The sequence below is a fragment of the Rattus norvegicus genome, chromosome 1 (assembly GCF_021556685.1).
Source record: "Rattus norvegicus strain SHRSP/BbbUtx chromosome 1, alternate assembly SHRSP_T2T, whole genome shotgun sequence".
NCBI classification, from domain to species: domain Eukaryota; kingdom Metazoa; phylum Chordata; class Mammalia; order Rodentia; family Muridae; genus Rattus; species Rattus norvegicus.
In genome coordinates this window covers 124,478,517-124,493,415 of record NC_141534.1, presented here as the reverse complement: position 1 = coordinate 124,493,415, position 14,899 = coordinate 124,478,517, and the positions used below count along the sequence as shown (strand labels likewise).

Here is a 14,899-nt window from a genome sequence, read left to right as displayed (position 1 = left end):
GACACAGTACCCTGTTTTCTGCCACATCACATTATACACAAGTCATCACATTTGTTAAAGATCAATGAAAATTCTCTGAGGCTGTCTGAGAGAAATAATGGAAGAAGAGAAATATTTTGCCATGAGTACATACATAGTAAAAATTTAAAAGTTTAATTAATTAATTGACCATTATTATGTGTGCAATATTTATATTTCATTTTGTATGGTGTACTCTTGCAAATATTCTTCATATCAGTTACACTACCTTTTATAGTACTAAAAGGAATTTATTAGGTGAAGTCTTGAAGATGTGAAAGTGGCAAAACACAGCCAACAAGGATGGGGCAGTATTTCTGGCAAGAGTAATTGAAGATAAGTCCTTTAATGATAAATATTAACACTTTTAGATTGTCCCAGCACACATACTAGTTTTCATTACCACTCACTAATTACCTTTTTTCATTGTGTTGTGGGTCTTTCAAAAAAGAAGACAGTTGTCCTATTTCCTACTGAATGCAGAAAGTGCTGAGAAGTCAACATGAAGGCATCCCATTCCTCTTGAAGGTTCTTTTGTTTTGCATGTAGGATAAAGCTTTTCCTCTTTAAATATACAACTCTATAATTGCTCCTCATGGGGTTATTGCTTATTAACGTCTTCAATCCGTATCCCCGCACAAAAAAATTTCTATTTATTTTCCTTGTCGATGTTGAACTATTCCTATGTAAATTTCTTATTTTTACTCATTCATTTTTATTGGATATTTATTTATTTGGATTTCAAACGTTAACTCATTTATAGCATTCCCCTCTTCAAAACCCTATACCATTACCCGTGCCCTGCTTCTATGAGGGTGTTCTCCCATTGACTCACTCACTTCTACGTCTCTGTCCTGTCATTCCCCTACACTGGGGCATCTAGCCTTCACAGGACCAAGTGTCTCTCCTCCCATTGAGGCCAGATAAGCCACCCTCTACTCAATATGTGGCTGGAGCCATGAGTCCCTCAGTGCATAACTTTGGTTGGTGGTATAGTCCCTGGGAGCTCTGGGGGAGGCCTCTGGTTGGTTGAGATTTTTGTTCTTCCTAGGGGGTTGCAAGCTTCTTCACCTCCTTCAGTACTTTCCCTAACTCCTCAATTGGAGTCCCATTGCTCAGTTCAATTGTTGGGCGGAGGCATATGCCTCTGTATTTGTCAGTCTCTGGCAGAACCTCTCAGGAGACATCTCTGTCAGGTTCCTGTCAACAAGCACTTCTTGAAATCAGCAATAGTGTCTGGGTTTGATATCTGTATATGCAATGGATCACCAGCAGGGTCAGAGACTGCATGGCCTTTCCTTCAGGCTTTGCTCCACACTTTGTCCATGTATTTCCTCTAGACAGTAGCATATCTGGTTTAAAATTTGAAGATGAGTGAGTGAACCCATCCCCCAACTGGGGCCTTGCCTAACCTCTGGATATAGACTCTGCAGTTTCTTCCTCCCTTTGTTGGACAGTTTAGCTAATCTCGTCCCCTTTGAGACCTGGAAACCTCTTGCTTTTCCGGCATCTGGGACTTTCTGGTGCCTACCTACAGATCCCCATCCTCCATTGCTCTACACATCTGTTCAATTTCCTGACATTCTGCAAATCATCCTGATCTCCTCCTACACCTGATCCTGTCCCAATTTGTCCTTTCCTCTCCTCTTTTCCTTCCAGTAGCTGGTAAGATAATTATGTTTTCTAGGATAAACATAACTCTGTCTCTAAGGTGTCTTTTTCATTGCATATATACTTATAAAATATATGGGCTTAAACCAAAATTTTGAAATCTTGATCTTTAATGTTAGCAGTATTCAATTTTTGTTGTTCTACATTCAGGATTTTCTATTATTTGTTTTAAAATTATTTTCTCATTCATTAAATACCCTGTAGAGTGTATCCTCTTTCCTCTTCATCCAGACCTTTCCCATATCTTTACTGTCATTTAAATACACTTCTCCAAAATAACCTTCAAAAAAAGGCGAGTTTCCTTGAGACATATCAACTAAACCTGGCATAGCATGTTACAATAAAGCTAGGAACAATTCTTTTCATCAAGACTGAGTGATTCAAACACCTGTGATTTAATTCCTTGGTTGAACTAATTCAGCCTCTCCTTCCTTCATACTGAATTTATTGTGGCCATATTAGGTACTAGATATCCTAAACAATAGACATTCCCTAATTCCAGGGGAATATTTCTCAGCCATGGCCCTGATTCAATCACTAGTATGCCATTCACTTTCCCTGCAATCAAGCAAAAAAACAATTCCTGCTATTGGATTTGTATTTGAGCATTATGTTAATTTCATATTCCTCATATTGTTATCAGAATACATTTCTCAGTACATCCTCAACAGCATATTTGAAACAATAAGGTTCACTGACCTCTGTGCTTTATATTTGTACCCTATAGCTCTTGATCACCTCTGTGGACTGTCATAATCTCTATTAATCAGCCTTGCTTCCTCGGAGTAATTTTCTGCTTTATATCAGAGGGGCACCTGGAAACCAGGAAGAGAAAAGTGGTAACCTGGAGTATTGATTCACAGTGCCTATTTTGGGCTGATTTGTTTGTAATATCTTCTCAGCTGATCTAATTACTCCAGTGGCTAACATCTTCAGAATCTACTGTTTCTTCAGGCTCATCTTGTCTAGAATCTTGTCTCTCCTTTCTCTCTGTCTCTCTCTCATCTTCTTTCTCTGTATCTCTCTATGTCTAACTATATCTCTAATTTCTTTTTCCCTGCATTACATATAAATGCAGAGATAAAGAGGAATGCATTGTAGTTCTTACTCTGTCTGCCTGAATCCTCCAGAATTCCCTTTCCGCATGAGATAAACTTTGTTTCCTGGATGTACTAGAGAAATTTTCAATTCACAAATTTCAATACTGAAGCCACTAATTTGAAACCCTTGCTATGTTGGCAGTGAATGCTGGCCATTTTGCTCTTAATAATGAATCAGTTGTAATACAGAAGAGTCCAAAATCAAAGAGGTAATGCCTCTGGGAAGTGATGCTTTGGGGGTCAGTATGAAACTTTATTCAAAAAGTGATGAGGTAGTAAGTATTTAGGTAGTAACATTTTATGAAGGCATGGAGACTTCATGGAATGCCACTGAGGCTTGTCACTGGCGGGTGCGGGGTTGTATGGATAGATTTCCTGAAGACATGCAAGAAGAGGTTATTGTTAAATGTTAAAACACAGTTGCTGCAATGTACCCCAGTATTTGGGGGATGCAAGAATAATAGGATAACCAGAAAAATCAGCAGCCACCATGGTGAGGAAAAAAGCCATAGCTATCTATATTAAAATACTAGCTGTACAGTTTCTGTAGTAGTCCGAGATAGAAAACTTTACCGATTGCCTTAAAAGATATCACAGAATAATAAGTGGATCACAAATATTAATAGATTGAAGTATAAACGATGCTGATGTTTCATTTTATTGCTTCATATTTTTGCTTGATTCTTCTCTTTTGAAGAAAAGGAAGTACTTCGACCAAAGAACAACAATGGCTCATGTTTTAAGATAAAGAATTTATAAATAGGACCTTGAGAGAAAGCAAAGGGAATTGTAAACTGGACAAAATGGCAACCCATAGATTGGGAAATGTTCTTCAGCAACTGGACATCTAATACAAGGTTAATACTGAAAATATACATTAACCAAGACATTAGACTCAATAATCCTATTTAAAATAATAATTATTCATTTAATATAATAATAATTTAAAATAATCCTATTTAAAAATGAGGTAGAGAGCTAAACAAAGAGTACTTAACTTGGGAATCTCAAGTGGTTTAGAAGCTCCTACATAAATGTTCAACATCCTTAGTCATCAGGGAAATGGTAATCAAAATGATGCTGAAATTCCACCTTATACCAATCATAATGACTGAGATCAATAACTCAGGTGACAGCAAATGCAAGCAAGGGTGTGGAGAAAGAGAAAAACTCACCCATTCCTGGTGTGACTGCAAGCTGTTAAAACGACATTGGGAATCAATCTGGCAATTACTTAGAAAATTGGACACAGTTCAAAATGAGGTTCCAACGATAACACTCCAGAGCTAATACCCAAAAGATGCGCCAATATAAAATAAAGACAAATGCTCTACTATGCTCCTAGCAGCTTTATTTATAACACCAGAAGCTGGAAAGAACCCAGATGTTGCTCAACAGAGGAATGGATACAGAAACCATGTTACATTTGCACAATGGTATACTGCTCAGATATTAAAAACAATAACTTCATGAAATTCATAAGCAAATGAATGGAACTAGAAAATGTTATCTGGAGTATGGTAACCTACTCACAAAAGAACATAAATGATATGCACTCACTGGTAAGTGGATATTTACCCAAGTTCCAGAATATCCAAGATACAGTTAATATACCATATGAAACTCAAGATGAAGGAAGACAAAAATTTGGATGCATCAGTCCTTCTTAGAAGGGGGGACCCAATACTCATGGTAGGGAATACAATGAAATTAAGGGAGCAGGGAATGAGGGAAAGGCCATGCAGATACTGCCCAGCCTGTGGATCCATCCCATATGCATCCACGGAACCCGGTCACTACTGCTGTGGCCAAGAGAAGTTTGTGGACAGGAGCCTGATATGAAAGTCTCCTAAGAGGTTCTGCCAGAGCCTTGCCTATACAAACTAATATTCTTGTGGCTAACCATCAGACTAAGCAGGGACCCCACTGAAGGCATTAGAGAAAGGACTGAAGGAGCTGATAGGGTTTGAAACCACATAGGAAGAACAACAACCAACCAGAAAACACAGAGTTTCCACAGACTAAACTACCAACTTGGGCAACCATGATTTTAGCTGCCCATGTAGCAGAGGATAGAATTATCTTGCAATGACAGCAAGGATTCCTTGGTCCTCTGAGGGCACTTTTCCCTAGTGTAGTGGAATGCCAGTGTTTTGATGTGTGAGAGGGCTGGTGGGAGGGTGAGCATCCCCATAGAAGCATTGGGATGGGCGATGGAAGAGAAGGAACCAGGAAAGTGGATAATATTTGAAATATAAATACATAAACTATCCAATAAAAAGACAAAGAATATAAGTAATGTGTAAATAGAAAAGAATTAAAAATAGCTCTCATGGTTTATTTCCTCACATCTGTAAACATATCCTTCAGGAGGTATAAGCAAACTGATCACTACAATTGTTTGGCCAGCCTAGGCTACAGAATGAGACTCTTTCTCAAAGTCCAGAAATAAAGAAAGGATGATCAAAAGAAGAAAGTATGTAAAGGCGAGGAGGGAGAAGAGAGGACTCCAATATTCAGATACAATGAAGAGTTCAAGAGACATTAGTTAAAAGATTATACGATGTACACTAGAATTCTCTGCTATGAAAAAAAGGGGACATGGAAAACTGAGCATAATTAGAGTTCTCCCAAGAAAAACAAAAACTATAGGTACACATTTTTTTTTATTCCCAGATAGTGTTCCATGTATCATTTGGGTCAATTTTATGATCTATTAATTCAATACTGCAACAATTCTTCTAACTGCCCATGTTAAGTAACCATTGAATTGGTCTCTTAGTCCCCTTCATTATACAGATATTGTAAGTAGGACATACAAATTTTTTATAAGTTTCAAAAATAATATTTCCAATTCTCTAACTGAAATCAAATGCAGAGATTACAAAGCCATGATATCTATCCACAGACTATCATAGTATAGATTACTGCATACATCTTATACAGGTTTCTATTCTTAAATAATATTGAGATGGTTATTTTCTTTTTCAACTGGATGAGATTTAGAATCACCTGAGAGACAAGCTTCCATCATTACTGAGCAGGATTATCTTAACTTAATTTAGGAAGCAGAACCTCTCTTGTGGTCAGCACAAAGTTGTGGATCCTTAGCACTAGTCTTTTCACTAACAAGTTGGCTTTATGTGTCCAAAGCAATAATTCTAAAACCCAAAGCTCACAGAAGGATGCTTTTAATAATATCAACAATCACTCCTTACTTTTATAATAGAAATTGTAATTTGTTTAAAAACACAGGTATTTCTTTATGAGTTTTCAGCATCCAAATTCCACCTTGACACAGTATCTTGATAGCTGAAAAAAAATCTTACATGCATTTTCTTGTTTTCTAACCTTACGTAATTTTTAACTTTGTCACTATTGTATAACATTTGTAATGTATACTAATCCATGATATAACTGCCTTAATCTTAATCTGCTCAGAGGTACATTAAGTAGGAAGGATTGCATTCAAGCCAGTGTATTCTACACAGGAAACTCCACATCTGGAAAGTGCTATTGATATAAACATTGCCTTTAAAAATATCAAATCAGCTTTGTCTTATTAAGTACTCCCTTGCAGGCATACTCTGACAACTTTGACAAATACAACACTGCTTCATTGTAGTTTTACTGACTTTTTCCTCCAACTAATCAGTATTTGATAGGTATCTTTAAAGTACAGGATGATAGGCAATAGACATATGTTTTCAAGAAGATTTAAACTTCTCCAGCTTTGGCAGAACCTTCAGAGGGAGTGACCTGCAGTAGCACAGTCTGTTTATGGGTGGTCATCCCCTCCTCTCAGCATGGCATGAATTGATATGTTACCATATGTATCTGCTCATTGTTACATTGAATCAAATTTAGCCACACAGGTATAGTTTCTGAAAGTTCTGTCATGGGTATGAAGCAAGTTATTTCCATATATAGTCAGAGACAACTTTTTTATTTTTGAATATTTTTTCTTTCCACAATTTTATAATGCACAGTACATGCTGTTCAAATATGAATCAGAGTTTGGTGTTTTTGTAAAGCCAAGGATATATTTTGTGGATTGTGGTATGGTGTGGTGGGAGGACTTGCCTCAGCAAGCCCATACAGATTCATTCCTTCCTCAGAAGGAAGAGATATAGAACAGGTCTACTATAGGATAGAATTTACTTGGGCATAAGAAGGGGAGGTAGGTAGAAGTAGAAGGAGAGAGAGAGAGAGAGAGAGAGAGAGAGAGAGAGAGAGAGAGAGACAGAGACAGAGACAGAGACAGACAGAGAGAGACAGAGACAGAGACAGAGCCACACAGAGAGAAAAAAGAGACAGAAAGAGAGAAACAGAGAAAGAAAGAGAGGCAGAGAGAGAAAGAGGAACAGAGAGATGAGGCCAGCCAACCACATGTGGAGAATGGAGAGAGATAGAAGGGATTCAGAGAAAGTGAAGAGAGGCAAAAGTCCAATTTATTGCAAACCCAGCCTACCTGGATGTTGCTAATATCTGTTTGGTGGAGCCTAAAAGAAAGAACGTTAAGGTGCTAAAATTTCTCCATTTTTGTCTAATAAAAAAATAGGAGAAACTAGAAACACGTGATGGTGTATCAGCAATAGATTCAATGTGACCTTTAGCTGCTTCTTGCTGACTTTGGAGTGATGTGTCTCTAGGAAACCTAAGAAAATGGGGATAGAGATGTTGGTCAAGTCTTAGGAGCTTTCTAAGTTTCCTTGCTGTTTAGGGTCTGTCCATTTGTAGTTAGGAAGGTGAAGGCCCAGAAAAGTGCTTGTTTCTGTGAGAATAGGCTGGAGCTTCTGTCGGTTGCTCTCCTGGAGCTGTCCTGGATATAGAGTTTTAGTAAATGCCCTGATTTGTAAAAATGCTGAAACACGTGCCCTCGTGTATGCCACCAGTCCCAACCACACACATAGAAACACACACACTTAACATGCATACACACACACACACACACACACACACACACACACACACACACACGAGGTAGAAAATAAAGTTAAGTAAGTTTGGGGAAAAATAAGTTTTCATAAGTGTATATTTGAAACCCTTAGGTCTTGGTGGTTGAGATGAGAGTTTCAAATCCAGGGAACAGGAGAGGAATAGATATCAGGCAGAAACTTGGCTATTGATTGGCAGATGGAGCCTGTTTTGTCCATGAGAGGTAGATCTGACTGTGTTTCCTGGAGGGTATGAATTTACAAAAGAGATGCATGTTAATACCATGAACAGTTTTTAAACTGAGCTTAGGGAAGACAAAATTCTATTGGGGAGCAGAAGGAGAAAGAAGGGCTTCTCTCTAGGAGAATGAATAGGTATAAATTTAGTATAATGAAAAGCATTTTTATGTGTTCATTAAAAAGTCTATCAAAATTTGATGTTCTTGTGAATTTGATTGTTGATCACATGAATTTAGTGTATGAAACACTTCAAGTCTATAGGTAGAAGACAGCCAAAGGAAACTTAAATTTGTAACTTTGATAGATGATAGTTTAAATATAGCATGAGATACAGTTTAAGTATATATTTAGAAGACAATCAAAGGAAACAAAATTGGAACTTGTGATTATTAAAGTTGGGTCATATAGTGCAATGTTTTACTATGGTTAGGCTAATTTATCAAAACTCCCTTGAAAAGAATTAGAATTTTAAACTGTTAAAGTCCGATACAACAATGACATAGTAAGGGGAATAAATATGAAATATTTAGTAACTGAAAACTGAGGTTAGGTAAGGAATTAGCAGAAGATTTCATTTGTGTAAGTTCATCTGAACTTGTATATCTTTTACCATGAAGTCTATAAGCAAGGCAAACCTTTGTATTTTAATAACAGATCTGATATTCTTAATTAGTGAATAGACTAATGACCAAATATATTAGTGGATTACCTTGGGGTAAGGGACTAGTTGTCTGTTTTTAGCTGTCCCACTTTCATTAATTTAGCTGCAATGTAATCAGAAGTCTGGGAAGAATAAATTATAATCTAGATGTAATATATTAATTAAAATGACATAGGTTAGTCTGTAGATCATTACCTAAACAGTTTTTCCAGGTCCCTGGGTTCTCCATCACAATTCATGCAAAGATATTCTGCCCATCAGTCTGGGAAGATGAGAGGCTCTCCTGTAGAGAAGGAATTTTGGAGCAATGACTCACCTTGTCCTAGGCAATATGAGACATTTAATTTTCTGGGTGTCCTCTGTTTGTCTACAGATTAGGGTGAGCCCTGGCAGCAGGCAAGAAAATGAACTCATCTCTCATAGTGGCCATTGTACCGCAATCCAGGTAGAGACACTTGTCGTTCTGACATCATCTTGGAGATCTTGTGCCAGGTATTTGTGAGGATTTGGAGGTCTCTATCTATCATAGTAAACTTAAACATTTCATGTTATAATAAGCAGATTTCTGACACGATTTAGAGGATCTGTTAAATATATATGAATTAGACAATCTATGTCTGTTTTGAATTATTGGTTCTGACTAGTATCAAGGAAGCAAAGAGATTATGACTTAATGGCAGTAATAACAGCATCAAAACATTGGCTAAACACATATTTAAGGCAGTAATCATATTTACTGTTGTAAATCTTTAAATGAGTATTAAAATTATTTACCACAGCTGGACAGAAATAGTATGAAAATTTTATCTTTATTGTTAAGTGTTCATGGCATCTTTAATTCAGGCCGTTCTCGTAAAGAGAAATGTCATGTGAGGAATACACATAAAAAAGATGGCAAATAGTCATGGGTTGCCTTCATCCAAGATGGTGCTGAAGCTATAGCTCTACTGGTGTTTGTTATATATATCTCTGAGCTGAATGACATTTACCTACAGAAGCGTGGTTATGTATCAGGAGCGGCAAACATGCAAAGATACAAATAGGCATGTTTTGTCTGGTGGCCAGGGCATTATTTTTAATGATAGGAGATTCCCTCCCTGTCACTTCAAGCAGCCTCTGCCACTGTGCGGTTCCAAGCAGCATGATCTAAGCAGTACAGTCTAAATGGTGGTGTGGCACATCTGAGGCAGGCCCATGGAGCATGTCTGCTCCTCCTTCTCACGACAGAGCTGGCTTAGAGGTAGGGTATATCAGAATGGAAAGAAATAAGAATTAAAAAATTCCAAGGAGGCAGAAATTTAAGACTTTCTGCTAGACCAAATAGCTGTCAACAGCAGTGAAAAAAGACCTGGAGAGATAAAGTTTCAGGGAGCAGAGAGCAAGCTAGTTGGATCAAGGAATAAAGTGGTTGGGAGGGAAGGTGGGCGAACTCCTATACATAGAAACGTTCCATTTTTCACATTGCTGGTGAGAGTTGTAAAAGTTTTTTCAATGTGCGGTTAAGAGGCCACTTAGAGTTATTATCTTTCAGGTATTGGAAACAAATTTGGAAGCCTTTAAGACCAGGAGACATCCCAGTACAGAGATTAAAAATAGCAATGAAGCCATTTTCTTTGAGTGAGAATAGGAGTTATTAACCTTATTACTTCCAGAAACCCAATGATAAGGTAATAATTAAGAATGGAATGATCAACTAGAGTAGATTGTCAGGACATTAGGAGATAAACTAGGGGTTGAGCTGTGACCAACACCTGAGCTGTGGAGCCAGTGCCAAAGGTAGAATGATTTACCTAGGCCTAGCATTTTTCATCAGTGAGAGAGAAACCATCTTAGGAAGAGAAATAGAACTCACCCAAGGGTAGAGGTCCTAAGAGGAGGAGTCAGCTAGAAAGGCCAATCTTGTAGGCTATGAATACCTCTGTTCCCAAGGAAACTAGAGGGGGTGGATGTGAGCTGAATAGAGACAAGTGGCCTTTTACCCTGACTAATGTGTGAGTGGTGGGAGGGCTTCTTTTGTGAGTGGTGGGAGGTCATCTTTCCAATTTGCCCCTGTTTGGGAAGAAAGGAATATTAAGTCGATGGCTGGAAAGTGTGTGAGGTGGCAGGAAATGTGAACCTGCCAGTTTGCAAAACGAAGTTAGTACACCAAATGTTGTGTCTTATAAATCCAAGGATATATTTTTAAGGAACACAGTTTTGTGTGATGGGATTCCTCAGCAGACCCATGCAGAGGCATCCATTCCTCCAAGGTAAGAGCCATAAGATGGGTCTAGTGTAGAATAGAGTTGTTTAGGGGCATGGGAAGTGTAGGTGGGAAAAGAGTAGACACAAAGAAGAGGGTGGAGATAAGGGGAGGAGGAGGCTAGTCAGGAATACATCGAGGAAGGGGAGATGTAGAAATGGAGTGGGAGAAGAAAGTCAGGAAGAAAAAAAGGCATAGAGAGAGTCTAAACACTCCCTTTTATATCTAGCCAGGCCTACCTGGCAGTATGTGTGTAACTATTGGGTAGGACGTAGAAGAAATGCTAAGGTGCTAACACATTTATTAATTCCTTATTTATTTCCTATGTAGTCTTTAACTTGCAGAAAGGATATTGCTAACTCATATTTTTATTTACTGGAAAATTATTGTGTAGGAAAATTTAAAATCAGAAGCCTTTCTACATTTTTATTCTCATATTCAGCAGGCATTTATATCACCAAGGCTTAAATGTGGAAAGAAGAGACTGAGTGATGTTTCTGCTTATAAAAACAAGGAGTGCTTTACGTGATTTCCACTAAATTATATCAGGAATTTTGAAACTATATGGAACTGCATTTCTGAAGAAATACACAGACTTCGGCATCAATATACTTCTACATTGTGTTCCCGCACATACACACACATGCACACACACACACATACACACACACACACACACACACACAGAGAGAGACAGAGAGAGAGGGAGAGACAGAGAGACAGAGAGACAGAGAGGCAGAGAGAGGCAGAGAGAAGAATATGCAGACAGACAGAGGCTGAGAGACAGATAGAGAGAACGAGAGAAACAGAGAGAAATATACCTAAATGATTAAATATAAAGTGACTGGGAAACCTGGGAATTTACCAAGAGTGAACAAAGAGCCCTAATTGAGAGACACGATACAGGATGCCTAAAGGTCTTGGATTGTAGAGATCAAGGTATTCAACAACATGAAATAGGATTAAGAATCCCTTGCACTTGCAGAGTTCTAATGTATCATTGGGCCCACTAACAGTGCTATCTCCAAACCCTGCTATCAGATGTCTCTTTGGTGAAGAACTGCAGCTTCGATGGCACTGTGGGTCTACAGTTTTACCAGGGTCCACGCGTCTATTTGGCCTTGAAGTTCTCTGTTACCTTCGAAAATGCCACTAACAAAACTGCATTGTCTCATTTATTACAACTGAGCCAATATCCAGAGACCTGGAGAGAGTCTTTGCCAACATCATTCAGGTAACTGAATCTCCAGAGCTGAAGGGAAAAATGATAATTTTCAGATGGTCGAAGGGAAACTGATGTTGGAAAATGACTCCTTAACCATCAAATTCACCATATACATTATCCATGTTGCTAAAATAAATGTAGTGATTGAAAGCATAATAATGAATCTAGGTATCCATGGTGGCACCTGACTTTCCTTCTAGCATTTAAGAAGCCGAAGCTGTTGATCTCAGAGTTCAAAGCATGTCTGTTCTAAAATGTGAGGTACAAGTCCAGAAAATTCTAATGAGTAATACTCTGTTTTAAAAATAAACAAATAAAAGTAAATAAAAATTATATCATAGCAAAGCTTTTTAAAACACGAGGGAAATAAACTTCATTACTGAAAGATAAACCAATTATTTTATTAAACAACAAATATTTTCTACCTGGTAAGGTTTTCACTTACATGAACACATAGGAAAGTTTAAAAATCCACGTAATCAAGTAAAACCTGAATAGTGCAGAATGTTTTAAGGGAGAATCTTTTATTCCTTAGTCATTTCTCATCATAGTACTACAAGTATAGAGAGCTTTTGTATGTTCCCTAGTTTCGTTATGTTTTTCCTAAGCACTCTTTCTTTCCTTTAGAAATCTAAAGATGACTATAAATCTCCATTATGTATCCCCGTTGCCCCGGAAATACATTAATTTTACTCCTAACTGATTTCTAAAGAGCTTGTGAAGATCGCCTCTTCCATACTAGCAATAGGAAAGCCTAAAGCTCATCACTTCCTGCTTATGCTGTTAGCTTTAGAACAGATTTTGAATCCCTGGAGCCTGGAAACATGCACACATGTGTGACTGCATGGTTGTGCTGGCTCACAGGCACAGACTGGGGGTTGGGACTGTGATTAATCAAGTCAGTGCAGCAGGTTCAGTTCTGAGAAAAGCAGTCAAAGGTGCCTGTTACCTCCACCCTAGGAATGATCAGCAAGGCAGGGCAGCATCCAAGGTCAGCTCCCACTTTGATCCTGTGTTTTTTAGGTAGACATGATTTTTGCACATTAAGTGTTTCAAATATGTTGCAATTAGAAAATTATTCTATATATCTCACGTCTTTGAAGGATCAGATCACAAAACTATTACATGTGTACCTGACTTCATTTTTTCCTGTGTTGTGTTCGGTTAGCTGCAGTGGCCCTTCCCTTGAGCCTTCAATGTGCCCTGTCACTTTATCTCAGTTCTCTTACAAGGTGAACATTAACATTTCAAAGAGCTGACAGTATTGTGGATTATTGGTGTGTGGGAATAATGGCAGTCAGATAAAAAAAGAACATCTGTGTTGGTATACAGGTGCTGCATAAAAATAAAATTTCTACAGGTATTTAAATTAGTTTTTGCCACGCCCTGAAGGATATGAAGGGGAAAAAATCACTAGAAGATTAATATACAGATTATCGTCAGAGGGAAACCACAGTAGTAGGAGTTCTTACACTATGATACTTATAATAAAGAAAAGGGGTTTAAAAATTGGTTTAACAGAGGGTAGTGGAGAGTAAATTCAGATGTATGAAGTCCCATAATATGGAAATGTGGGATATCTTTTACACAACACACACACACACACACACACACACACACACACACACACACTGGATATATATATATATATTATATGTATATGTATATGTATACATATATATATACATATATATATATAACAGTGTTACAGAATAATAAACTTATTTTCTGAGATCTAATAAGGTAACCTAGTTTGAATGTTTACAGTCCTTTATTATCCTTTGATTTTTGTTATTTATCAGTATTTCTTAAATTTTGTAAAGTTGAACAGATTCCACAATAAACTGGCTGATAAGGGATAACATTCTTTGGATATGTTATCTTTTTTATTTTGGCTCTGCCCCCTGATTGATTTGAATTTATGTGATAGGAAAATAATGTGCTAATTTTTTGTTATTGGACATTCTTCATCAGAAAATCAACAAGGATGTGTATTGTCTTTTTCTTTTGTTTGTTTGTTTGTTTGCAGTTGATTTGTAACTGTATTTTTTCATTGAAATGTATCATATTTTATATTTTCATTGAAAATTTATTTTAATACAATCAACCATAATTGCAGTTTCCTTTTTTCTACTCCTCACAGTTCCTCCCCACCTCCATTCCCTTCTATAACTAATTCCTTTTTTCTTTAGAACCATGCATCCCAAATTATAACAACCAAGCACAATGAAATGAAATATAATAAGATAAACAAAAACCATGACACTGAGTGTTGACAAGGCAACCCAACAGGAGAAAAATTGCCAAATAAATAGGCAGAAGAATCAGAAACCCACTTCCTAACATATGTAGGAATCCCATAAAAACACTAAACTGAATTTTGTAAGATATGAACAGAAGACCCAGTGCAGGCTATTATAAACTCTTGAACACAGCGGTCCACAGAGACATGTCATATCCTTTATGTCATTGTATTTTGTTTTCTATTTCAAAATGTTGATTGGGTTTAAAATTTTTAATGTATTTCCAAAGTAAAGGCCTGTTGTGACTAATGCCAACAGCACTTTGAGGGGTCTTGAAGGTTTTTGCTTCTGTGTTGATTAATATAGATATAGCATAGTAATACCATACCACACACTTTTGTTATTTAGCTATGTCATATAAATTTACATCTGACATAATGTCTCCTTTTTTTTTTTCCGGGGCTGGGGACCGAACCCAGGGCCTTGTGCTTGCTAGGCAAGCGCTCTACCATTGAGCTCAAATCCCCAAACCCTGACATAATGTCTTCTACAACTCTTTTAT

General features: G+C 37.4%; 1 protein-coding gene across 5 annotated transcripts in view; it reads left to right on the top strand.

Annotated features, from left to right (window-relative positions):
• LOC134483425 (uncharacterized) overlaps positions 1-14,899 on the top strand; it is a 329,893-nt gene that overhangs the window by 180,062 nt on the left and 134,932 nt on the right. For 2 of the 5 annotated variants that reach the window (XR_015646530.1, XR_015646535.1), the window contains 2 exons: positions 9,001-9,119; positions 11,911-12,103. The exons of the other annotated variants lie outside the window; for them this stretch is intronic. The gene's annotated coding sequence lies outside the window, so the exon portion shown is untranslated. The remainder of the gene's footprint in view (positions 1-9,000; positions 9,120-11,910; positions 12,104-14,899) is intronic. 5 annotated transcript variants of the gene reach the window in all.